This window comes from Ornithodoros turicata, chromosome 1 (genome assembly GCF_037126465.1).
Source record: "Ornithodoros turicata isolate Travis chromosome 1, ASM3712646v1, whole genome shotgun sequence".
NCBI classification, from domain to species: Eukaryota; Metazoa; Arthropoda; class Arachnida; order Ixodida; family Argasidae; genus Ornithodoros; species Ornithodoros turicata.
In genome coordinates this window covers 59,171,587-59,198,700 of record NC_088201.1, presented here as the reverse complement: position 1 = coordinate 59,198,700, position 27,114 = coordinate 59,171,587, and the positions used below count along the sequence as shown (strand labels likewise).

At 44.6% G+C, this 27,114-nt stretch overlaps 1 protein-coding gene across 1 annotated transcript in view; it reads left to right on the top strand.

Moving 5' to 3' along the window:
- Positions 1–15,262: 15,262 nt before the first annotated feature.
- Positions 15,263–27,114, top strand: part of LOC135396465 (uncharacterized) — a 37,407-nt gene continuing 25,555 nt past the window's right edge. The window contains exon 1 of the mRNA XM_064627486.1: positions 15,263–15,281. The gene's annotated coding sequence lies outside the window, so the exon portion shown is untranslated. The remainder of the gene's footprint in view (positions 15,282–27,114) is intronic.

Genomic DNA, 27,114 nt, shown 5'->3' with positions numbered 1-27,114 from the left:
CCCAAATAATATTCGCTAACTGATTAAATCTCAATTTTTTTTCTTTTACAAATCAATCAACTGGTTAGTTTTGCAAAGTTGACCACCAAGGGCACAAAGGCAAGGGCGCAGGCAAGCTGGCACATGATGACAAGGAATAATAAAACTTAAAAAAAAAATAAGGAAAACTTGAGACAAGGGAAGAACTAAAGACGAAACACAAACGAACAACAACAACATCTTTATTTTAATGATGATGAAGTGTGAACGTGGGTAATTTGCTTCATTAAACGGCTTGCTGTGTTTGTGAGATCGTGTGTGTTGTCTTTAGTTTTCATCGTGTAGGGTTTTTTTACAGTCTTTGTCAAAACTGACCATATTTGGCGTTTTAACATATGTAGCTTCTTCCCGGGATTGTATTTACGCACGGCTTTACATTACACTCCGCCTTTCGTGCCGAGATTGGGAGGTGACCCGGATTCGAATCTCGGCACCGGTGCTGTCTGGGTGTTTTCTTTTTCCTGGGTTTTCTTCGGACGCGTTAAGGCAAAGTGTCAGCACAGTCTGCTGCAGAGAGTCGAACCGAACCCGAACCTGAACCGAGAACCGTTATTTTTGGCCGAACCGGAACTGAACCGAAACGAAACAGTCGACGCCATCTTGGAGCTGAACCGGAACTGAACCGTTAAAAAAATACCGGTAACCGGTTCAAATAACGGTTCATACGGAACTATAAGAGCGGATCCTTGCAGTTGCGCATGAACATAAAAACTATTTAATTTTTTCTCCTGTTTTCTTCTTTTATTAGCTTCGTAGCCTTCCTCTTGCTTGCCGAAAAAGTCGTGCCCTGCAGAATGCTCTGGATTTTCTGGAGTCGCGAAATAATAACAACAACAACTTTATGACTGAACTGTTATGACTAATAATGTCTAAGACATACACAAGAATATATATATATATATATATATATATATATATATATATATATATATATATATATATATGAATTAGGGATCAACGATAGTTTTGGGTCTCATTCGAGAAGCGACATATATTATAATAATATTGTGATCAACCTGACCAATACAGGGTGTCTACCCTAACTGCAGAAATGATCGCTGACACACAGCACTGTCCAAGAAAAACTGACTGCTCTCCTATGACATTGGTGCTGCTGAACAGGTGCTGCATTGTAAGATCAGCCCGTTTGTAACACAAAAGTTATAGGAGAGCTGTCAATTTTCTTTGACATCGCTATGTGTCAGATATCATTTCTACGGTTATCGTGGATATCCTGTATATTTGTATATAAATGCATGGAGACTGCCGAGCCCATCCCTCTCGACACACATCCCTGGCCTCCTGGGGCCGAAGAGCCAGATCCCCGTTTCGGTTCTCAAGCAGTCAACTTTGGAAATGATGGATACAAAGTACAGAGGCCGCACGGCTGTGTTCACAGATGGTTCGTCTACTTCGGATGGCTCCTCCGCTGCCTTTGTCATACCGGAGCAGTCACTATGATGTGGGTTCCGCCTGTCACATCGCACTTCGTCGACCTTTGCAGAGCTGTATGCCATCTTGTTATCTCAAAGTCTGTCTCCAAATACCCTCCCCGCTCCTGGGTGATATACACTGACTCAAAATCAGCCCTGCAATGTGTAGGAACCATGGGCATCCGCGGCTCGTTGGCCCCGGTGGTTGTTAGTATCCTGACGGCGCTCAAGGTTCTCGGCGAACAGGGACACCGGGTGACCCTACAGTGGGTCCCCGGCCACACCGACATTCAGGGCAACGAAGAGGCAGATTTGGCGGCGGCTGCGGCCCACCGTATCTCCAGAGCCGCGCCCATTATCCTCTCCAACGGAGATAGGCGCTCCTACGTGTCTGCGTTGGTGTCACCCTTGGCCCGCCAGCAATGGCTGCATGACATCACTCAATGGTCGCTCCTCCATGCAGTGGACCCGTCGTTATCATTTAGGATGCCAGGTGGCTTCGCTCGCAGCTTTACGACACTCCTGCGGCGTCTACGACTCAACGTCGCCTTCACCCCTGCGTTCCGTGTTAAGCTGGGTTACAGTAACACGGCGCTGTGCCTAGCTTGCCGCACCCCAGCTACGATCCCCCATATCATCGAGGACTGTGAGCGGTACACGTGTGAACGCCGGGTACTTCGACGCCAACTTGAACTCCTCGACCATAGACCATTCAGCCTGTCCAAAGTACTTGGCCCATGGAGCTCCCCTGCGCATCTGTGCCGGGCTCTTCGCTCCCTTTTTGCTTTCATGCAAGCCACTGCACTCCTCGAAGAGCTCTAAACAGAACTCCGACCTGTCGTCGCTTCAATCTCACCATAATTCATCCTCTCATATTAACCACTGTGAAGTGGGGTAGGGTCCTGTGGTTACCACGGGGAAACATCCCATGTCATTGTCACTTCTTCATTTATTGTTGTTGTTGTATATAAATGCGAGTAGGCGGGCCAACCGTTGGATATGTCGTCTTTAGGTCTTGCTGTGCGACCTTTAGGTCTTTCAAATTTTCTCTTCTTCGTTTGTTTTTGTTTTTTCGTCTTCTGTTCTTTTTTGTGCAGTGCATTGCGAAAGCAAACTATCTGAGTTCAAATGCTAGTGCGTACGACGCTGCAGGATAAACTGACAACGTGCGTGTGTGAACTTACAAAAAAAAGTACCAAGCTAGTTTTCTTTGTGCATTCGAAATAAAAAAGATAAAGACAACCATGCTGACATCGTATTTAAAAAACGTGAATCGGTCGAAAATGAGTCGGACTCTCCGTTTGCACTTGTTCATTGCCCGTTCTCTATCTTTGTTTCGCAGACACTTATTTATTTATGTATTTTACTTATTTATTTATTTATTTACAATACCCTGAATCTCCACCGCTTCCGGTCAAGAGATCCATCGAGTCAGGAGATCCCACTGATCACGTGACAGGCGAGTCAAAAGATCCAAAGCGCCAAGAGTTCCAACCTGGTCAAGAGATCCATCGAGTCAGGAGATCCAACCAGTCAAAGCGTCATACTGGTCAGGATTCCCGACAAAAAAAGAAAGTCTATCCCTTACCATGTTCATTGCCGAAGTAGTATTAAGTTAGGAAGTAATATGCCCGGTAACAGTGAAGACTTTTCGGTGTTTTCTCTCTTCTTACCACACACGCACACACACAAAAAGAAAAAGTAAGCGAGAAAATCCTGAGGTTGTGCTGTAGGTTACGGCGGCGAGTCCCCCTTTTGCCTATGCACTTTTTTCATTGCCTCTAGCGCCGTAACACGCTATGCCAGAACGGATGATTGTTACCAAGAATATTGACCTCAACTTACAAGGCATCGTAGGCCGCAGGGCTTAAAACTTATCCTTGTCGCGTTCTTTTCATTGGCCGCCACCCTTATCACGTTATTCTATTCTTTTACTGACCGTGCGGGAAAATACTGTTTGACTGTGGTTTCCAATCAACATTGACCTGTCACGTTCATTGACCTCAACACCAAAATGCAGGTTATACTGCTGGACTCAGAGTTGTCTTCGAACTTTTGTGTCCGTTGGCGCAGTTGTCCCCACGTTATGCCAGATCTGAAGTTTGTTACCGATAATAATGGGCCCAGCCGCAAACTGCTCTGTCTTTGTCCTTTTGTGGACGGCGGGAAAAACTTGATACAGAAAAACGCACACACACACACAAAAAAAAAAAACAGATGTTCGGGCAATAGAAGCTGCCGTTCTTTGAGTCCATGAGCTGACGGATCAGACGGTTCCGTCTGTCCAGAACAGCGACTTGGCTCTTCGACTACGAGCCTGCTGTGATACGAGAAGTGTTTGAGTAATGAATGGGTTTGAAACAGTGGCTGGCCCACCCAACTTGAGTGTACGTAGCCCACGCTAACTCTAGAAATAATCTCTAACACGAAGCGCTGTCAAAAAAGAAAAAAATGACAACACCTCTATAAATCCTGTGTTATAAACAGGTTGATCTTACAATGCAGCCACCTGTTTTTAACAGAAATTACACAAGAGAACTGTCGGCTTTTTTTGGACTGCGCTATGTGTTGCAAAGTAACTAAGTAAGTCAATAAAAATAACATGTTGATTTGCCACCTGCATTTGTATTCTAGTTATACCGCACGTGAAACGATTCCGTCGTATTCCGATACGAGTAATTTCTGCTTAGCGATGTTAGAGTTAACGACGTAACACAAAGGGGTCAAACGATCCAAGCCCGGCGAACCCTCAGACGAGTCAAGAGATCCAACCGGGTCAAGAGATCCATCGAGTCAAGAGATCCATCGGTGGATCTCTTGACCCGTTGGATCTCTTGACGTGGAATCCTTCTCCACCTAAGTGGCATTGTGTAGGGGAGAGGAGATAACTCAATGACGACACAATCACAAGAATTCAATCGCTTTAGCACACACGTGCATAACTTTTCACAAAAAATGGCACTTGAAGAAGAAACAAGGTCACGTGGAAGTCTATTCCATTCTTCAACTCAACTGTTTTAGGAAAAAAATAATTTTTGAAAAGGGACATATGGAAACCTTACAATCATGGTCTGCACGTTTTGAAGTATAACTCGGTGGAAAAAGATAATGCCCTCGAGGAATGTCTGTAAGTCCGTGATATATGCGATAAAAAAGCTTTAATCGAGACTGTCTCCTACGGCATTCGAATGAAGGCCATCCCAGCATGGATCTCAGATGTGTTGATCTAACTTGAGGAGAGTAATTATTACAAACAAATCTAGCCGCTTGGTTTTGTAGTTTTTCTAGTTTTCGCCGAAGGTTTATTTCAGGGGGTCCCCAAACCGCGCTACAATATTCTAAAGACGGTCGGACGTATGAGTTGTAGACAGTTTCTCTAATATCTCTAGGAGCTCTTTTGAAATTTCTTTTAACAAAACCTAATGTTTTACATGCCTTGCTTACAATTATGTTTATATGTTTGTCCCATTTTAAGTCATTACTTAAAGTAACGCCCAGATATTTATAATCACCTACGGTATCAAGAGTAGTGTTGATTGACTTCACTCTGACGGCGACATGATAGCATGGCGGCGGTCAGTCATGAACGATTACGCGCCTTTCACATAAAGACTCCGAGCTCAGAATCGCACAATTCCAATCCAACTACCATGAAGCGTCGTTTGCTTGTCAGGTGACAAGTTCAACATCTCCGTATTATTTTTAGTCCGTCCAGTCCAGTCCAGTCGTTTGCTGTATTCGCGTCTCCTGACTGATAATCAATATACATCAATATCAATATTGCCATGAATCATCATCGCGAAACTTCCAGGGCAGGCACGAAACGGTACATCTCATCCCGGCGCATGCTGAAGAAGAAGCAAGAAGCTTCCAGACACATCGCCTGCTCTCTGGCAAACGCACGTGCAGTTTCTAGACTTTTCGGCGCGACGCTTAAATGCTTGTGCGCTCCAAGCTGGGGCATTCATTCTTTGGACTCAGTTGTGTTCAGAGAGCTATCACTCTTGTGTTTTGCTACCAAGTAGTCTAATAAACCGTTCGCTGTTTATTCGACGACTCGCCGACCCATTTCGCTTCGTGACAATATCAATGACTTAAATCACTTAGGCCGACGTAGCAGGCTTGGTTGACTGTTATATTGCTGCCGAGATTCTGCGAACAACCCGGTGGGTTAGTTAACCACCGCGACCTGAGCTACGTGCTGGGGCAGTCAACCCAAACCAGTAATTCATGGTTACGCTGCTGTCGTAACCACTACTAGTCTTGTCTTTTATATCCCGCAAAATCTTTCAAAATCTTGAACAACCGTTGACGTCTTCCTGTCCACTGTACCAGCACTGTACGACACAAATGGAAGTGCCTGTTGTGCCTGCCTGTTGTGCCTGCCTGTTGCGCTTCATTCCCTCACGTGGGCCTTGAACCGGTTCGTGATTCGAACCGTTTGAAAAAAAAAACAAAAACGGTTCGAACCATTATAGTTGCCTCCTGGAACTGAACCGGAACTGAACCCTTACCGTCGAACCTAAATCCAAACCGAACCGAAAAACGTTTCGGTTCGACTCTCTGGTCTCCTGTGAAATTGGCCCAAGACGCAATGGTTTATATAATATAAACCATTGCGTCTGGCGTCTTCGGGCTACACCCGATTTCTGCACGAATTGCAATGTTTTATGAGTTTGTACTGCGGGTTACGTGCACTATTTACTAGCAATTTATACGAATGTGTGATGTAGATATTATCTGAGTGCAAAAATAAGTTTGCGAAGCACATTTGATCTTGCAACAACAACAACAACAAATAAGTAATTATGATGTAGTGGGACGTTTCGCCACTGAGACGGCACCCTATTCAGTTGCTTGAGGGGGTGAACATGGTGAATTATGATAAATATTCACCAGCTCGCTTGCGCACTTATATTGTGATGTTGATGTTTATATGTTGACGTTGCAACATGTGGTGCCAGTCTCTCTAAATCTCGAGGTACATATGCTTGACCAATGTAGGCTCCAATATTAACCACGGGCGGCTTGCTGGACAGAAAGAAGAAAAACTAACCCGGTAACACCCGAATGTATCAGTCACCCGATTTCACCCCGAATTACAGATTTAAAAATAGCACCCGGTTTTTAACTCCCGCATACGATATTGGCATATAACCCGAAAAAGTCACACCCATACTTATACTATATGGCATGCAGTTAAAACATAAAATAAAGGCCACCTGAGTTACCTACCTGCAGCTGTGGAACTGCTCCGAACGTTTAGTTTTCCCAAACTAGAGCGAAATAACTTTGACAAAAATGTAAGTGCTTGAGCCTGAGGAGGAACAACAACGAATACATTTATGATGATGAATGGGGAAATTCACCACCTGAGTTGTGGCCCACTACCCCCCAATGCCAACGGGACTGCATGAGATGTAAAATGACAATGATGTGACGATGGAGGAGAGGAGGTGACGATGGAGGAGAGGCGGTGACGATGGAGGAGAGGCGGTGGCAAGGTTGCACATCGGCATTAAAGGACATAAAGGAGACTGGTGTATTTGGTAGAAATTAAAAAAAAAAACAGTGCCGGGGAACACAGAAAAGACAACACGAACACATCGCTGAACTATAACCAAGTGACGTTTATTGCTGTGAAATGCTTTCTATCTACTTCAAGTTTTTACCAGATATGTTGGACCAACCAGCCCACACCCTCTCATTATTTAATGAGACTGGTGTCTTGCAGAAAATTTGCAGGGCGCGACGGTGTTGCGGGACATCGGTCCAGGCTCCAAGGACTGTCGCCAAAGTGAACAGAGCGGCAGTGATTTGCTTCAGTCGGTTTCGTAACTTTTCTCGTTGACTCCTGAGGAGGTCACAGTCCACCATCACGTGCTTGATTTCTGCTAGCACGGAACACCTGGAGCATAACGTGGTGTCATAGCGACCAAGCATGTGTTTGAAGAGTGGGGTGAATGTCACACCGAGACGGAGCCTGTACAAAGCGGACAAAAAGTTGCGAGGCAGCCGATTGGGCAAGCTCAGAGATAAATCGGGATCCACTTGTCTCATGAGGGTCCTTGGTGGGACATCTTGGCACCATCGTAGATGGGACAGGGGCTTTATCATATCGGCAAGGTAGCTTCTGCTATCCCATTTGGAGACTTTGGTGCATAAAACACAATCAGACGGGACGAGAATTGAGCCTCGTCCCGTCCGGTTGTGTTTTTATGTACCAGTATCTTGTGGTTCCTCATCAGGCTCAAGCACGGATGTTCCCAGGATTTTTTTTTCAAGGGGGAAGTGTGCACCCCCCCCCCACACACACACACCTCTTTTCCTGCACACGGACGCTGCGGACTGTGGGGGTGTTGAGAGGTTCATACTCTTATCATAGCAGAGAAAAATCATAACGACCTGTGACTAAAGAGTGCACAATTTTCACAAATGACCTTGAAGCTCTGGGGGCACATCACCCCTTGCCCCTCTCTCGGGCTCAGGGATTTCCATTTCCAAGTAACTTGCTTAAATGGTGCATCGGGATGCTAGGTGTTAGGTCTGGAAGTCTGGAACTTTGAGGCGGATGATGAAATCACCAAATGTTCAGCTTGGTCATATATCGTGCATATTATTGAGCAATAATGCGCAAGTTTGCGTTACAATTATGAGAAGGCGATTATATTACATTGAGTGTAAGAAAGAACGAACAGTGTGGATGGCAAGTTTCTCTAGCTTTCTTGTCTTCCGCATAGTTTTGGAGTCCGTGCCTTTCACTGAAACTAACCTTTTTTTTACTAACCTAAGTTTTTTAACCGCGTTTTAAAAAGTATAGTACAACAACAACAACTACATGAATGATGATGGGATGAGGTGACTCACCGCAACAATAGCGGTACCATACCTCAGTGCATAGTACAGAAGACAACTCTGCAACTGGCGGAAATTTCCCCTCTCTATATTCAGCTCAATTCTGTAGGCTGAAATTCCCAACGCGTTAATCCCCAGTGTGGAGAACGCTAAGCGGCCAAATAATCTCCAAAACGACCCACTGCGGATCACTGCAACGGCGACCGGCAGCTGTGAAATATGTGAATAAAGATTGCAACAGTTTATATCCTCACTTAAATGTTATTAGAATAACCCGAAAATAACGTGGCATATTTCATCCCTTCGGCATAACTACATTTGCATAAGCCGTGCACCATATTTCTTTATCACTTTTAACTTGAAAAGCAGACCAAGCTTAACGGCGCTGGGATTTTCCTCCACAAAACTGTGCATCCTTAACCAAGAGTGTGGTAACGAGGAAGCATGCCATGATAAGCACATGCGTTGACTTGTGGAAAGATCGAAAAAAGAATACGAGCGCAGTGTAGCACCCGAAGCGACTCTTCCTGATCGACGCGCGTCTGGTTCCGCATTTCGGTCGGCAGTCGACGTTCACGCGAACTGTTCAAGTTTAACTCGTTTAAATGCTATATATGAATGCATTTTAAAAGATTATGTTGGGTTCTTTAGCGTGCTTTGCATGTGAATTCGACTGCAACAGAGATTATAATGTAAGTAAGGGAGTACATAAACTAACGAGAAAAGAAAAAGAAGCCCATCATTGGAAATACACGGAAGATTGCCCAAAGAATCATCGTCATAGAACGTAAACGTTCCCATGTTATTCTTTCGAATCACTCATTTTTATGCGAGAAGTCGAGTGTCCTGTATAAAGTTATATTGAGATCTGTGCGTTCAGCCAAGAGAAAATGGATTCAAGGTGAAAAGAACGCCGATTACAGTTACAGACTAAACGTTTTTTAACTTAATTAGATGATCAGATATAAATGACGCAAACAAAAGAAAATGACGGGCTGCAGCAGAGCACTGACTGGCCTATCATTTCGGTAACAGCTCGAAGACTTAAATTTCTACATAAAAAAACAACAAACACATAAAAAGAAAGAGAAAGGGAAAAAACTAACTGTCCATCCGGTTATAATAATGCTTGGATATAGTTGCAACATATCGAGAAGTAACCGTATCACACGCTGTACAGCAGCACTCGCGTTTTCGACCTCTGCAATTTTGCACTTTAAGTTTAATGTGCACTTTTGATGGAGTTGGGAATGCGGAAGTCGTCAGCCAAGTTGATACCGAAATGTTTGAATGCCGATTAGAAACAATGTTGCCGAATGGATGCCTACAAGTTGATTTTACAGCATTTTGAGCGTTCTAGTGACACTTTTCTTGAGCGACTTGTTACAGTTGAGGAAACATGGTTGCCATCACTATGATCCTGAGACAAAACAACAATCCACGGATTGGCGGCAGTTGGGTTCTCCAAGGCCGAAAAAATTCAAGACTCAACGATTGTCGGGTAAGGTCATGGCCAAGGTTTCCTGGGTCAAGGAATGTGTTTTGCTGGCTGACTATACCTCCATAAGGGTGAAACAGTTTATGCGGCATACTGCTGTAGCTTGCTCTGGCGGTTAAAGGAGGCTTTGAAAGAAAAACGGCGCCCGGAAAGGCATTTTCTTTTTGCAGGGCAATGCATCGGCTCACAAAGCAGGCAAGACAATGCAGATTCTAAAGGACTTGCGATATGAATGCAATGAACATCCGCCTTACTCGCCGGATCTTGCCTCATCGGGCTTCTTTTATTTATTTATTTATTTATTATTATTATTTTTTTTTTTGTTGTTTCCATTCACGAAGAAAAGTTTGAAAGGAAAGAGGTTCTGAGAGGACTCTGAGGTCATTGGAGCAGTCGAAGCATATTTTGGGGAGCAGGCGTCGAACTTTTTTTTTTCTTTCAAAGGTTAAAGAAGTTTCGGAAACGGTGTGCCAGGCGCGATGAACTTTGAGGAGAATATATCGAATTGTAATAAAGGTTTATGACTCTATAGGCCGCGCTCTTCCTTGTCAGACCGATAACTTTTCAGCACTCCCTCATAACAGGAAACTGAAAAAAAAAAAAAAAAAAAAACACACACACACAAAAAAAAAAAAAAAAAACGAAGGACGAGAAGAAAACAGGCAAACGGGAGCATATAGGGTATGGTTCTTAAAGCTTTTTTCTTGCGAGGTCATCCGCCTCTCATTAGGCTGAAATAACAAGAAGCAAGGCAGATAAATCCTATGCAGGATACGAATACGGTAGTGGACAACGTTCAACTTTACCTGCACAGCAGTGCGATCATCAGACGACCTATTCGATGTTTTTCAAAGTTCGTTATTTATAGGTACATTTTATTTTACTCATGTACTTCCCTCCCTGACTTTTTTTAAAATTCAATATCTTATATTAACAGAAGTTTCCGTGATCATGAAACACTGTACAACAAAGGTTACGTCACCTGTCGACATCATTTTCTCACTATACGCCGCGGCTGTGGAATGTATGTCTTATGTGTTGCGCTCGCGCTCGGGTTACAACAAACAGGCTGTCCTTGTTTGCTTCGTCTCTGTGTACGTGTAATGACTGCACAAGTTCGTTTTGCCTCGTTGTGTGCGCAACCAGCAATAAAGCAACAAAACCCTTTCAAACTCCCCTGAACGCGGAAAGCACGAACACCTTGACCTTCCGAGTCTGATGCCGCCCAAGATATGCGCCAAAGGTGTAACGGTTAAATAAACACAAAGATATCTGGTGTGATTGCATCGCAACAAGGGTTCCGTGCGTTTACGCTCACTTCATTCACAGTACGTTCGATTACGACTTACGAAAGGGAAATAGATTATATCATTGTAATACCAGCTTTTACTTGTTGTTAACGTGATTCCTTCGATCGATTAGTATCCCTGGCTATACATTTAGAAAACGAGACAGAAAGCTACTCCGGTGGTTTTGGCATCTTCTCAGTGATTATACAGATGGTGAAGGAAATGAGGGTATCTGCGATAGCGGTACTTGTCCTACTTTTTTAACTTTTATATAGTATTAAGTAATCTTCCATGTATATAACATAACAACAAACACCAACCAAACGCTAGTGACGTGTACTTGGCGGAATGTATAAGCAGATTATCCTCTGACATTTCCCTAACTTCAAACAAATTTCACAAATTTGAAACAAGCCCCTGGGCTTAGGCGAGCCCGTGCACCGTACATGGACCATATTGCTCGAATAAAGGATTATTCTTATCATCATCATCATTATTATTACCAATCTTGTGTCATTTATGTCCGTTGTGGCACCTTGTGTCTCAACGTAAGAGCAGGTGCATGCCGTATATTTTGATATTTCTAATACACGCACGTATTCAGCAATCGACGAACGCCATTCACTTCTTTGTCGATATCTTGGACATGCGTATTAATTATTTCAAGTTGTGCCTATGACATGTACTATGTAACACCACACAACACGCAACTGTCTGTATGTGCTTCTCATGTATATATTCGGACGTGTATTCCCATGTATACATACTAGACGCTATGTCTCATGTGGACTTTACAACCATGCTCTTTCGCGTTTGGTGTGATCCGGGCCCCCGTACACTTTACGTACCCTCATTTTCTTGATCGTGCGCCAACGCCAAGGCCGCGAGCTGTTCTTCGGCACGTAAATAAGTATTATGATTATTACTACTAAGCCTTCTCGGCTTAGGCAGGCCAGCTGTGTTGTTGGTTATCCATAACGTGAACAAAACGAATTGAATTATTATTATTAGTTATTCTTTAGTTCCGTGTTAGCACCGCGAAGCAACTGTGGCTGTGAGCGGCGTACAGACGTGGACGGCGTACAGACGTGGACGGCGTACAGAGTGAGGACGGCAGGAAGGAGTGGGGTACAGGGGGTTAGTATGCCTCCTGGGCCGACTTCAGGAGGAACTGTGCCGACATTCGTCTGGAGATTCTTCGGAAAACCCTTTTTAGTTAGTCTACGCTTACATTCCTGCGACGTCGACTACATCTGAATATTTTAGGTTACTGATAGACAGACTATAGAGCGAAGGAAACAAAATCTCTCCGAATAACCTTTAATGGTCGAGCATTTCACCGTTGTCTGTGTGTCTCCTCTCTGGCCTTGTTTTCAGGTTGCGCTCTATACAAGGATATCCCGGGTGTTCTCCGCACACTTTTTCATCCTTACTCCTTCCCTGTTCACGTAAAGTTTGTAGCAGATTATAGGCCTCTCCGATATGGTTGCACTCGCCGCATTACTTCTGGAAAGTTCCGCGACGGTGCCGTGGGCGTGCAGTGCCGGTGTAGAACAATTCAACTGCAGCTTCGACAACCGCGCTCTTGCTTCCGCGGTTGCTTCCTAAACGAATGCGCGAATACAGAGGTCGTCCGCACTTGGCGACACCGTTCTGCTGCTCGCGCTCTAGCTTTTTTTTTTTTTTTTGGTTACGTGCCAGAATTTCCTTTAATGTATTTTGCAAAAAGGAAGAAGAAGAAGATGAAGAAAAAAAAAGTGCAAACGACCGCGACGTCCTTTCGCCTCCGATGCGGGCCCGCATTATTTGTAACGCTCGACACAGTTGCATCTCCTGTCCAGCATGGACCTCTGGGGACTCTCCTGTCCAGCATAGGCCGGTCGTGACCTCGTCCAGATGTGTACATGATGTAAGCGGCAGTGGAAAAAGGTACAGAAGTACTCTACTGCTTGAACTGGCGTGCTGGCTTGCTGTGCTCAAGATCGCGAGTTCGATCTCGGCCGAGGGTGGTAGCAATGTGAGGGAGGTAAACATTGCTTCCAGCACCGTGTGTCGGAGATTTTCGGCGCACATCAAAAGAACCCCAGGCGGTCCAAATTATCCGCAGTCCTACCCTGCGGCACGTGCAACATGTCCCCACACTGCTCAGACAAACCTTACATGTAAAATCACGGTACCATTATTATTTTATTTGTTTGAACTGCTGCAGCGAGTGCAGCAGACAACTAGAAGATATTTTATGTTGCCTTACATGCTAGGCCTTAAGGGCGGCTACTTTATTTACAGCGGTAAAGGGGGGGGGGGGTATCGTTATCGAAAGAAAGAAAAAATATATATAAGAAAGGGAGGGCGGTCTGCCTGCCGAGACGGGCGGCAATTGGCCACAGAGAGCTAGAGAAAAAGACAAGAAAGAAAGGGAAACACGAAAACAAAAAATAGAAAAAAAGAAAACTAAAAGAACAGGACACATCAACTAGACACACGACACATAGCGATAACACGTTCAGTGCAAAGTTCGGTGGCTGTGCCATCTGGTGGTCACCTTCGGTTCACTCCATGCAGTTCACCATAATAGATTTCAGTTTGTCACATTTGTTACAGCAGGCCACATATTTGTTAGTCACATTAGTTGGTCACAGGTTCGTTGTTCACACTTGTCACAGGTTGTTGGTAACTGAGTTCACAGCGTTGTCTATTTCTTGTTTGCGGTAGGGGAAACCGTGGACAGTTGTCACGCGGGTAAACTGTCACACTGCCTACTAAAAGAGAATGAAGCACAGCTGCGTGGCCGTCTCTTATTTACTTCCGTGTAAGCGCCGCGCAGCAACTGTTGCCATGAGCGGCGTGCAGACGTGGACAGATGGAGAGAGAACAGCAGGAAGGAGTGGGGGACAAAGGACGCGTGGCCATTTCGCTACTGTTTGCTAGAGGCACGTGTAACCGGTAAACTGAACAAGCTGACCGTCACGGAAAGCCTGGCTGCGAGAACAACAGCACAAAACGTTGGATAGTTAGCATACGTAGCATACGTTGGATAGTTAAGTACACTGGTGAGGCAAAAGACAACGCCAGTTACGTCGGGGTAAGTTGTTTCTTTTCTGGTAGGGTAAGTTGTCCCGTGTCTGGTCTGGCAGAGTCAGTGATGCCGCAAATTGCATCCACAATGAAGTTGAGTGGCTCTTTTTAGTACACCGTTATATAGGATTCGTGTAATATTGTAATTCTTGCAGTAGCGGTTCGGGTATAGAGCGGGGGTCAAAACAGACATGGGGTCCGAGCGGAGAGCAAGCTTCTGCATACCCTCTTTTGCATGTACAATGGGGGGGGGGGGGGGGGGGGGGGCTACAAAAAAGAAAAAAGTAAAAGAAAGAAAAAAGTAAAAGAAAGAAAGAAGAAACACTTAGATTTCCATGGAAACTGTACAACAGCTAGTACAGTCCTGTACACTGTACCACACGTGCAGGTTCTTTGTTCTCGTTCAATTTAGTTTTCATATGCACTTCCAATAGGCGTTGTATTCGTTACATGTCAACAATAAGCACTACGCGAGAGTGCACGTGAGACGACTTGCCCCAGCGTGTGTGACAACCTGCCCCGCTATCGGTGCACATAGCTACACTTGACAACCTCCACGCCGAGTGGTTTTACATGCTGCTTCTTTTTACCTGACACTTGTTTCATACGCGTGATGCGTAGCCAAGAGATTCCACTCAACTGCAGCAGTAGTTTCAGCAGCCTGATATATACGTACTTCCGTCACAGAAGAACGGAAAGTAAAGAATGTCACAAGTTCCACCGGTCTTTTTTATTTATTTCCGTGTTAGCGCCACGAAGGAACTGTGGCTATGAGCGGCGTACAGGTGTGGACAGATGGGGAGAGGACAGCAGGAAGGAGTGGGGGACAATGGGGGGGTTAGTATGCGTCCTGGGCCGGCTTCAAGGGGAACAGTGCAGTCATTCGTCTGGAAAGTCTTCGGAAAACCCAGGGAAAACCTCAGACAGCACAGCCGGTGGTAGGACACCAACCACCTCCCAGTCTTAGACACGACCTTGTTCTAGTTTGATTATATCCCTGCGTCTTGCATTCATTTCAGGGCCGAATCTCCGGGTAGGAATCCATCTGGAGCTGCCTTCCACCTATATTTCCCTCAAGCTACTCATGTACTGGTAAATGAAGCATATACCGCGAACTTTTTTATTCTGCTTAATGATACATGACGGAAAATTGTGTCCACACCTGGAGCTATTGCACTTAGCCAGCTAATTTTAGCACAATCTCACTGGTGAGTCCTCGTATTGATTTTCCACCAGTGCGCCTTGCGGAGGACGGCGCACCTGATGAGTTTGTATTATCAGTAGCGGCATCTGCTGGGTCTTTATGTACAGTCAATGGCAAATATCCCTCTCCAAATACAATTAGAACAGATTGTCGAGAATCTGTTGTGTCGTCCCTGTGTGCTCCTAGGCTGTAAAGGAGTTTTCGTTTCTGTCATGGTTCATCAGCTAGCCTGCATTTTGTGTCCTCTCCGTCGCGACGAAAGAATGAGCTTCGACGGCGTCGATGTATGTCATCCTTTGCATTGCTGTGCCTTTAACAGCCTTTTTCTGGACAGTTATGGATGGCATTATGTTCCCGTAATTGGCTTGCATGCCGAAAAATGACAACTTGCAATGTAACATTCTCGTCATGTGGATTTTTTCCTACAAATGTATTGACTGCGGATGTGCGAATATACAAAATATCCACACGGTTGGGGATGCGGTTGCTGATGCGGTTGCGGATCTTACATGCGCGGGTACAGTGCGGATGCAGATGTTGTCAATGTAATCTGCGCTCACCTCTAATTATAGTTGCGATCTCAGTTGACTCGCGACGTAAACCCCCAATTATTATTATTAATTGCTGTACGGGATGCATACGTTTCGCGTTACAAGTTTATAACTTCGCGCGACGATGCTCAAAAACTTTTTACTCAAATACTTTTTAGAAATTTACGAGGATAAAATCTCCTTCAGAACTCTTTATGTGAACAACATAATGTACCACCTGCACCGAGGAATTGCGAGCACGGAGGGAGCAGAGCTATTATTGGGTAATACACTGCATACATTTGTGCATAGCTCAACTTAAGCATTGGATATATTCAAGCATTGCACATATCATGGGCACTGTGGCTCATCATTGCTCACATTTGTCCAGCGGCATGCCTGAGCGGGTTAAGACATCTCATTCGTTGTTGGTAGCACTGGGGGGCGGTTGGTTGGACTGGGTTCCACCGGCTGTGCTGTCTGAGGTTTTCCCTGGGTTTTCGGAAGATTTTCCAGACGGATGTCGGCACAGTGCCCCCTGAAGGCGGCCCAGGACGCATACTAACCCCGGTCTCCCACTCCTTTCTGCTGTCCTCTCTCCATCTGTCCACATCTGTACGCCGCTCATAGCCACAGTTGCTTCGCGGCGCTAACAAGGAATAAAATATAATTGCCTACATTTGCAAAGGGCTTCTGGTTTTGATGCCCATGTTTATTCAACTAGAATGTCGTGGTTGTAAAAAAAAAAAAAAAGAAAGAAGAAATGCAGCGGCGTGGTTGAATGCTTACAGCTTAATGCTTAATGCTTCATTCGTTGGTGGCAGCCGTTCTAAAAACTGGCAGGTGATGGGTTCGAATGCTACCACCAGCTGTGGTGTCTGAGGTTTTACCTGGGTTTTCCGGCAGACTTTCTAGACGGTACAGTTCCCCCGAAGCCGGCCCAAGACGCATGCTAACCTTCTCTCTAGCCCTCCCTCCTTCCCTGCTGTTCTCTCTCTATCTGCCCCCTTCTGTATGGGGCCTATAGTCACAGTGACTTCGAGGTGATAACAAGGAATAAATAAGCGCAGCAGAAATTCAACACGAAATGACTGATTAATGATGCAGGATTTTATACGAGGAGGATTTTATATCAGTACAAGCGCACTGTATTTTTTTAAAGCTTACTAGTTACTTCTGCAGTTACTAGATAAAGCAATAGGAAGGATACTTATACGTAAGAGCATTTTGTACAGTTAATCTTAGAAGTTAATTTTTGTCTCTATTCCCTCTTACACATTATACAGGGTGTCTCCGTTAAATCCCCGGGCTAGATAATTCGCGAACGGTGCACCAATCGAAGAACTTTCTTTTTTACAAGTATCTGTCCGATACCACCTACAAGCTGCGCACCGTGTAATGAGTGGGAGGCGCTCATTATTTTAATAAAAATTCAAATGAGTTTCTTGAAAAACATTACTTCTAAAGTAGGGCGCCTTTGGCATTAAAATGGGTACTGCCCCTTTTGGGACCTTCGATGGACACCATTTAGAGAAAATCTGCCACCGAAGCGGGTCATTTGTTGCAAAAATAAATTATATACTATATTATTATAATTATTATATAACATTAATTGATGTCAATAACTACATTATTTTCATATAGGGTATTAAAGTAATTTAAAATTGAAAATTAATTTGAACAATTCGAAAAAAGAAACGCCTTACGAGAGAAAAAAGTTTATATGCATAGCGTGAACTAGAAAGCAGTACTTGCTGCAAAATTCAACAATACGATGCAAATATTTCCTTAAGTAAGCAGGTCGTACACGTATCAGATATAACGCTTGAGATGTTTTCTTCGACATTGGGCGTGACTGGGGTTCGCAGAAGTTTGACAGCCCGGATTGAGATCTCGCCCAGAGAGTGAGAAGGTCCGAAAGTAAAGCGCGAACTTTCACGTTTCTTAAAGCAGTGGACACACCTCGTTCGTTTGAGGCAGCCGCGCGGAAATGTCTGGCACGGTTTTCGCTTTTTGTCTGGCGTAGACTTCTTTTTGTTGCGTCACTTTTGTTTACAGCTATTTTGTTGCGTTCCTTCTTTTGTAGATGCGATGACTATTCGCGTCAGAACGAGGAAAACGAAGGAAGGGGAAGACGTCGACGAAAGACAAGTGCCGAGGAAATTGGTCGCATAGCCAATGATAAGTGGTTTGACGTCGCGAGACGACTATGATCCCGAGCGACGCTACAATTGTCGACCTGTCGACTGATGTGGCCCTCCTGAGGATTCATTCACGTGCGCCGAAATCTCAGCTCGCGGCACACACGTATATTTAGCGTCCATCACGGACTTACGGAAGAGGACGTGTCCAAGCATGAAGCTATCTTTACCTTGTCACCAAGTAGCTGGCGTCCTCTACCGGGATTAAACCTGGCACTTTTGGAATCAGTAGGCGGACGCGCAATCAACTGATGCATCGATGCTTTTTTTTTTCTCTTCTTTAGTACATGTGGGAAAAGAATGAATTGTTCCATCGAGGCTGGTAGCCAAATGGGAATAGCAATAGTTGTCGAAGCTCTATAGGCACAATGGCAGTGTGAACGTAGTATGAACTCAGCAGCTGCGAAGACAGGCCGTTCCGTATCCAGTGGTATGATTTTTAAATTTTTTTTTTTCACTTCTGGTATCATTTCAAAACGTTTACACGTAGAACGTTTTTAAGTTCGGAAATTAAGTTTGGCAATATGTGCCTAGACAAAAGTAGTGTGCGAGCCTCTCTAAATAAGCGTGTGTTGCTTGTGGTATACGTATAGAGGACGACAGGTATACAATACAAACATCGAGTACAGCTTCAACTCTTTCCCAGTGTCCGTACTCCATGGTTACCTGGATATTAGTTTTCTTCTGTGGACGCGCAGCAATTGAGCTTGTTTGAGGGTCGAGTAACTCTTGAGCTTGGGCTTCGGCCACGCTTTTGACCGTTTCCCTCTGCACTTCATCGAAGACGATGCCAATGTACGGACCACACGTCCAAGGTATGTGGTAATGGACGAAGTGGTGCTGTGACGGTATACACACAGCGGCTGGTTGATAGCTCTGGCTTTGAGACTCGCGTATATTAAACTACTACCATGTTGTTGCTCTTAAAAGTTTGTGCTAGCGCCGCGAGGCCACTATGTCTATGAGCGGGGCAGAGACGTGAATCATGCTGAAATAATAGCAGCAAGGATGTGGGAGGGGGGTTAGTATATGGGTCGTGGGCCGACTTCAATGTGAACTGTGCCGACATCCATCAGGAAAGTGTGCCTGAAAGCCCAGGAAAATCTCACAGATCAATCGGTGTTCTGTAGCAAGTTGTGGTATGCTGCCCGCATCATGTATCCCCCAGTCAGAATCACCGCTGAAATCAACTCTCTTGTATTTTGTTTTTTTTTCTGGAACGGAAGAAAACACTGGTTGCCACGGGACATCTTGCGATGGCCTAAGTCAGAATGTGACTGGAGCTTTACGTGTATCGAGATGTATTCCTCTATCTTTGCCATGAAAGGAGTACTGCACATTCTGAAACGAGCTGACTTCCCTGCTCGGCCGCTGGTACTGTTCTGGCTAGGACCATCAAGGAGAGTACTAGTGCCCCGTGGACTCGGAAACAGATGTCCGGCGGGTGAAGAACCACCATTCATTTACAAAAAGGTAGTCCAGCAATTCAATCGTTTACAGGAAGCTGTGCCTGATCCGGACTCTCGACTCGCCTCAGTTTCTCGCATATGCGTAGAACTCTTCCACAAAAAAGAGCATCGAACAAGGTGACGCACACTTGGGCAGGTTCAAGAAGGGAAGGCAGCCCACTGGTCTGCACAGTGAAGTGAGCGATTTTTTCAGGAAAGCTAGTTGGCAGATATTGCCAACGAAAGACAAACTGGCCAGATGAGGTCTTCTCAGCAGCCCCTCATGTTCCAACTGCGGCGCCGAGGAAAATAGTGACAATGTGCAACGAGAGTGTGTCATAGCAAGGACTCTGTGGACACTCGTGTGTCGCCGCTTTTCCATCCGGTATCGGCCTATGCAACAGATGAGGACAAGGTTCGAACAGCTAATTATGATAATGACAACTTTTACGCTTTGGAAATTTCGCTGCAGAGCCGTAGCTCAGAATAGGAGGAACCGCCTGATGCATAGGCTCTCCATGGTGATTCACCTGGTAACAGACTAGCTAGACTTTTTTTGTTGGGTGAGCAGGAGTTCTTGCGACAGCGGTCCATGCCGCCACGTTGCTCTTCGCAACGGACATGTACGGTTAACGGGCCTCATCTATACATAGTATACTTCTCTTAGTTAGGCAGCCACAAGTTAATGCACTTATAGTACGTACCTTGTATTTCTTGTATACTGGGACTGAAGAAGGTAAGTGACATCGTTTTGTTTCTAAAGGACGGCGGCCGTGTGGCACACCAGTCCGAGATTTTTCAGCAGTCAGGTTTTCTCATATTTTGAACATTTCGTAGACAAGTGAAATAAATATTCTATTCAGGATCAAACTCACCCGCATTACACGAATGCTTCGCGCACTGTGAAAGTGGAAGACTGCTGCACAGTGAACTTGGGTGAAGAGAGCCACCTTCTCCCGAGGGCTGGTAACCCGCGATGTCGAGATTGCTCTATGGGGGCATTCTTTCGATTAATCGGAAAACCCGTAACCATACCTATATTTTACAAAACCTTTCTTATCGTAGATTTCAGGAAAAAAAGACCAAAGGAAAAAAAAAAGATCAAAAAGATCAGGGAAAAAAAGATGCACTGATGGGTCTTCTTTTCTTATCGATCTTTTTACCACATGGGTCTTCTTTCTCGTTTGGATCGTTTTTCCCTCCGTTACGTGACCCCGTTGGATAAGTTGATAAGTAAATTTTAAAAAATATGGAGAAATTGGAACTTCTTTGTGTTGTATAGAGTTGTAGTTCGTATTGAGACTTGAGACATCCGTTCCAGCGTTTTCACAGCAATGCGCTCCTTGCGTATAACTTTTTTTGCCTGCTAACAACAATGTAGTACTACCGGTAATGCACTGCGTGGCTTGCATTTGGCTCTGCTTATTACATGGTCTCTTAACAATCAATATTTTTTAAATAAGTAAACAATGATAATAACTTCATAATATTCATAATATGTAAATGCAACTGCAAATAAACTGCAATGAAGATTAAGGGTCACCTGTCGCTAATACCGCCAACAAGCCATCTGTTGTGTTGGGAATCTCAGGATCCCGGGATGGATATAAAACCGAGACAGCACCTTACCATACGCAGTCTTTCAGTAACAACTCTGATTATTCATGTGTACGTTTCGCGTCTCTCTCCTCGGCGGTCTGCCTCTATACTCGTGCGTACATGTCAATCAAAACATTTCTCATAACTTAATGGTTTCCATTCTGCTTTACTATGCGACGCTTTTTAATTTCAAATAGCGGGGGGACTTTTTATTCGCAGTCTCTACACACAGTGTTCAAGATTTATTTGAGGCTGGCAGTTTTGGAAGCCAGAGCTTGATTTGGTCTTCAAAGACCAAACCAAGCTCTGGCTTCCAAAGCTGAGTGACTGAAGCATCAAAACCTATTAAACAACAAGAAGAGAATGCACCTGATTACTTAACGTTAAAGATAAAATTGCTTTTGAAACTCCAGATGTTTTATTTTCCAAACGAGTTGTTCATACGTAGTTTTAAAGGAGTTGTTTGTGAAGACTTCTGGTAGGCCTGACCAGTTTTCAGAAACTTGCTATGCCTCCTTAACTTGATGTCTAGGCCAAAATTAATCCACAGACCCGACCACTGTGGCGTCGCTCATGATCGCAGCTGTCTCACGACGTGAAGTCCTGAATGATTATTGTTGTTGGCTGTGGCACAAGATATCGGTGACCGTGAACCAAATGTTAAGGGAAGAGGAGTTCACATTTTTGGTTACTCGCTCTCAAGTCAACAAAGGAGCGGTGGTAACAGAACATTTTTTCGACTTGAAACGCGTATTTAAAGGGTGAAAACAAATGTAATAACGGAAGGCACAACCTTAGTTTACGGATAATATATATGTCGTGAACTGACGTTATTTCAACACGATAATCCTGACCCGAGGCATCATCGGTACTCCCTATACTCATACATTTCTCAACTCACTCCTGTTCAGCTGTGTGTGTTGGGCGCAATTTGCATTACATTTGCAATATTTCACTGCTTAAAAAAAGAAAAGAAGAAAATAGAATAGAAAATAGTTTTTCCTCTTTGTTGTCCCTCGCGGGCACTTTTGCGACTCTTGTTTATGCATGTGTATTAGCCGAGGTAGAAGTCTGGGTGGCCGACAGGCCCTCCCAACAGTTGGACAGGATAGTCGATACTCGATACAATAGTCCGCTTAAGCATTCTTTTCTGTCGGATTACACACGCGCGCACTTTCTCGTTTGGATCTTCTTTCCCTATATGGACGTTTCTTCCGTGTGGATCTTCTTTCTCGTTTGGATCTTCTCTCCCTTTGGATCTTTTTTTCCTTCCGTCACGTGACCCTGCTGGATGTTCTTTCCTGGTGGATCTTTTTTCCCGATGGATCTTTCTTCCACAAGCGCTACGAACGTATAAAGAAAGGAAGGGTTATTTTCTTCCTTTTCGTTGGTGCCATCCGAAAATGAGCCGTTTATATTATAGTCTGTACTGTATATTTAGTTCCATACTCCCACGTTTATGCTCGGCATTTTCCGCGGCACATCAACGACTAAGTTCCGTTGTGCCAACATGTCCTTTTTCCTTTTTGTTTTCTGTGTGGCCAGATGTCGCTTTATTTCCTTTTCATTTGAATGATCAATAAATGCAAAAGCTTATCGCAGATATGTCGGACGCTGCATAAATCTTCCGAGCTGCTCCCTCCCGTTCATTACCATACGAGGCGACGAAGGAAACTTGCGAGGAAGACAGAAGCATATAGCCAGAAGTATGACCAATGTGTCAGACTGGGACAAGAACGTGACTGAGATTCACAAGGCAAACGAAATGCTAGACGCACTTTGTGCGAACCGTTTGCAGAGAAATAGAGACGACCGACAGCTTCACGGAAGCGGATCATTCAGGGCGTCGACTTGCCGAAGGCGTGCTCCCTCATCATGGTACGCCATTATGGATTACAATCAGGTAAACCATTATGCGTGTACGCTGCAGAAGCAGATAAGGACTTTGGCGCGTGTACCGATATAATGTGGCTGTTTGAACCCGTTCCACGAGATCGAAGCTTTGATAGACGAGCGTATGAGTGCGTAAAAGAAGTTACAGAACTAAACAGGAAAAAGAAAAAAAACGATAACAAGAGAGAGAAAAGGTGGCTGTGGAGGATCTCCTTGGAGGTGGCTCTGAGGAAAAAGAGTACTTTGGTACTCTTACCGGAAAGAATTGCTAAGAGATTGTCCAAAGGCGATTTCCTGTACATTAACTTTTCGTCTGAGCAGTCAATAACAAGAGGGAAGAGGAAACTAATCTCAAGCTCGTCTGGCTATATAGTAAACTTTAAATCGACCAATAGAAAAAAAAAAAAAAATAGTAGTGTAACGCGAAGATGCGCAACTTCAGTTCTCAATTGATACACAGAAAGAAATACGTGTGAATGAAATATGTTAATCACTCAGTGTCATTAGGAGCCCGTTGTAAATATCATACTTCTTTTCACGCGTGCTGTTGCGAAAACTAAACAGTTTCAAACTCAAGGCGTGGAAGCAGAAAAAAAAAGAGAAAAGAAAAACGTATATGAATTTTTTCGTTCAGAATACGTTTTTTCCTGTTTTGATTTTGTCGCTCCCCCCAGAGATACGTGAGCAAACCGATGCGCACTGCAAGTCATCAAGCCACTACTAAGCCACTACCGAGCCACCATCAAGCCACCAGCAGCATGCCCTAGTGGGTTAAGGCGCCCGCTCGTTGGTGCTAGCCAAGGTCGTGCTGAAAACTGGGAGATGGTGGGTTCGAGTCCTACCACCGGCTGTGCTGTCTCAGGTTTTCCCTGGGTTTTCCGGCAGACTTTCCAGACGGAATGCCGGCGCAGTTCCCCATGAAGTCGCCCCACGACGCATGCTAACGACTTGTCCCCCATTCCTTCCTGCTGTCCCCTTTCCATCTGTCCATGTGTGTGCGCCGTTCATAGCCACAGTTGCTCCGCGGCGCTAACACAGAATATTTAAAAAAAGTTAATTGCCCCATCCTTGCTAACAAATTCCGTGGTCAGTCGTGTGACGTAGAAGGAAAGGGAGAGAAAGACTGAGCAGACTGAAGAAGGCATACAAAATATTTAGTGGCATATACCATTCCTTTCGTAAATTCCGTTTTCTTTCACAAAGTCAGCCTTGGAGCATGCGATATAAAAGCAGGGAGATGAGTGATATGAAAGCACTATCAGGGAAAGGAAGTTTGCACTCTAGTGCAGCGCAGATGTAGAGGTTAAGCAGCGATATCAGAGGTGATTGACGAAATTCTACAGATTACCGGCTGAAGCAGCTTGGATATTTGCCGATATTGCCACAAGACTGAGAGATATAGATTAGAAAAAAAAAGTAAAGTAAAGCCTGGGACGTTCAGCACCTTGAATAGAATATTTATTGTTTTCGAAATGTGCATAACATGACCAAACGTACCCGAACATGAACTATATCTATGGGCTCGTGACAGCTTCCGATACTGCAGAAAAATCTCGAACGTGTGTGTTACACGGTTGCCGTCTCTTAGAAATAAAACGATGTCATCCGCCTACGCGCTGATATTTTAAGTTCTCCAGTCCCAGTATGCAAGAAATGCAAGAAATACGGGGTACGTACATTATTATTAGGTATGCATTATTCGTAGACAAGTTGACAGGCATTGTAGCTACCTAACTAAGAGTATTCGACTATGTAGAGATGAGGCCCGTTAGGCGTACACGTCTGTTGTGAAGAGCAACATGGCGGCAGGACCACTGACGCAAGAACTCCTGCTCACCAAACAAAAAAAAGTCTGTGTTCTAAGTAGTCTGTTACCAGTTGAGTCACCATGGAGAGCCTAGGATGCATCAGCTACCTGCTTCATTGCTATGTACTGCTTATATTTACACAAAATTCGAACACCCGTCACGATTTTTTTTAAGGACTCGCTGATTCGCGGCAAATCGGTAGCTTCAGGTGAAAAGCTAGGCTTTTACATAAAGGGGTTTCGACAGTTTGACATAAGCTATCCCACCAGATCACTATAGAAGAGATTTGCATCAATGTGAATCTGTATTCCAAGGTTACAGCAAACGGAGTAATGCATTTGTGAACACATAAAGCGAACATGCCAGATTAACGGGGGTCATACTAAAGAGGGTTTACTGTATTCGAATTTTTTAATACTGAAGCGAATAATTCTATATCGATTCGATTTCCGAATTGAATCGATGTTTCTTCCAAATCGAATACAGCAATATTCGAATAGTTCCGAAGCTGCATGCACACGTAAGACCGAAAAGGAGCCCAAGAGAGGGCATAAAACAAAAGTAAGCGCTACACCATATTCTTTTTTGTTGAGTCCTTGTGCGCCGCGAAGCAACTATGGCTACGAGAGGCGTACAGACGTGGACAGATGCAGAGAGGACAGCAGGAATGAGACAGGAGGGTTAGTATGCGTCCCGGACCGACTTCAGGGGGAACGTTACCGACATTCGCCTGGGAAGTCTGCCGGGAAAGCCAAGGAAAACCTCAGACAGCACAGCTGGCGGTAGGATTCGAACCCACCACCTCCCGGTTTTCAGCACGACCTTGGCTACCGCCAACGAGCGAACGCATGCTCGCACACTCGGCAATGCTGCTAGTACATCGTTGATGTTGATGAAGAAAAAATACATCGTATTCTGACCTGCACGAATACATCGCGTATACATGCTGTACACATGTGTGCCCGGCCCGGTTATTACAACTTCGCGCTTCCCATTCGCTTCGGTTTTAAATTAATTATTTCCACATGCCTTAGGTAATAGACGTGCAGAAAATCGATTCCGCGAAACTCATCCGGCTGCGCAGGCGCATAGCTCGGCGTTTCGTGCCTTCGAAACTCACGGTCCTAATCATCTGATAAGGCGTGAGTCCGGGCCCTGCTACGAAATCACGTGAAGGTCGACATGACGTATCGGTGAGCTCGACCATGCCGGATGTTGGCGCATTCACCAGATAACATCACACCTGCTCTGCTTACAAGTGTGATGTAATCTGGTGAGTGCACTAATATGCGGCATGATCGAGCTCACCGATACGCCATGTCGACCTTCACGTGAGATCGTAGCAGGGCCCGAACTCACGCCTTGTCAGATTGTGATAGTGAGTTTCGAGGGCCCGAAACGTCGAGCTATGTGTAGGCGTCTCTGTCAGTGAGGTATCCACGGAAGACGTCATGTGCTCACGAGGACCAATCGGGATGATCGAGAGTCACGCTCCTCTGATGTCAGAGATGGACGCAGAAGTTTGAGACTTTGTATCTCGCCAACTACGACATATAGAGAGAAAAGAAAGAGGAAAAAAAAAGTTCTCCCTAAAAACTCTGGCATGCAGTACAGCGCGCGATGTAATCGGAGCAACATACTCGTATATGAAAGCGTCAAAATCCCTTTAATCAGGTTTTTTCGAACCACTCGGTGGCTCCGCGCAGTCAGATGATGACTAAGTTCTGATTTGGTTATGACTTCAAAGATCTACCCGCAAGTAGCAATAAGAATCATGCAGGACATTTGGTCGAAAGCCATTTGATCGAACGCCGTTTGATCGAAACGGCAGCGGTCGTTTGATCGATTTTTTTAATTGGTTCACTTGGGGTGTCAAAAATGACAAAAAAAGACAAGAAAAAAAAAGTCGCAGTTCTAAATGCAGCTATCCTAAGGAACATTTAACTTTGTGTAATCTGCTTCCCCGTAAACACATTCCTCAAGCTAACCCACTTTTTAGTGTCCAAAAAGCAGTACAAGGGCCAGGGTTGTCCACCGTTAACCCGTTGGACAACCGAATAGGTTTTTCCGCTCTGACACATCGTGACTAAACATGCTGTACTTGTTAATCCCCAACCCTTTGTGAAATAATAATAGACGTCAAGTATTAAACATTTTGGCAAATGAATTAAAAAATAAGTAAATGAAATTTTTGATGTTTATTCCCGTCGAATGTGAACAAATTTTAACAGTGGATTATTGT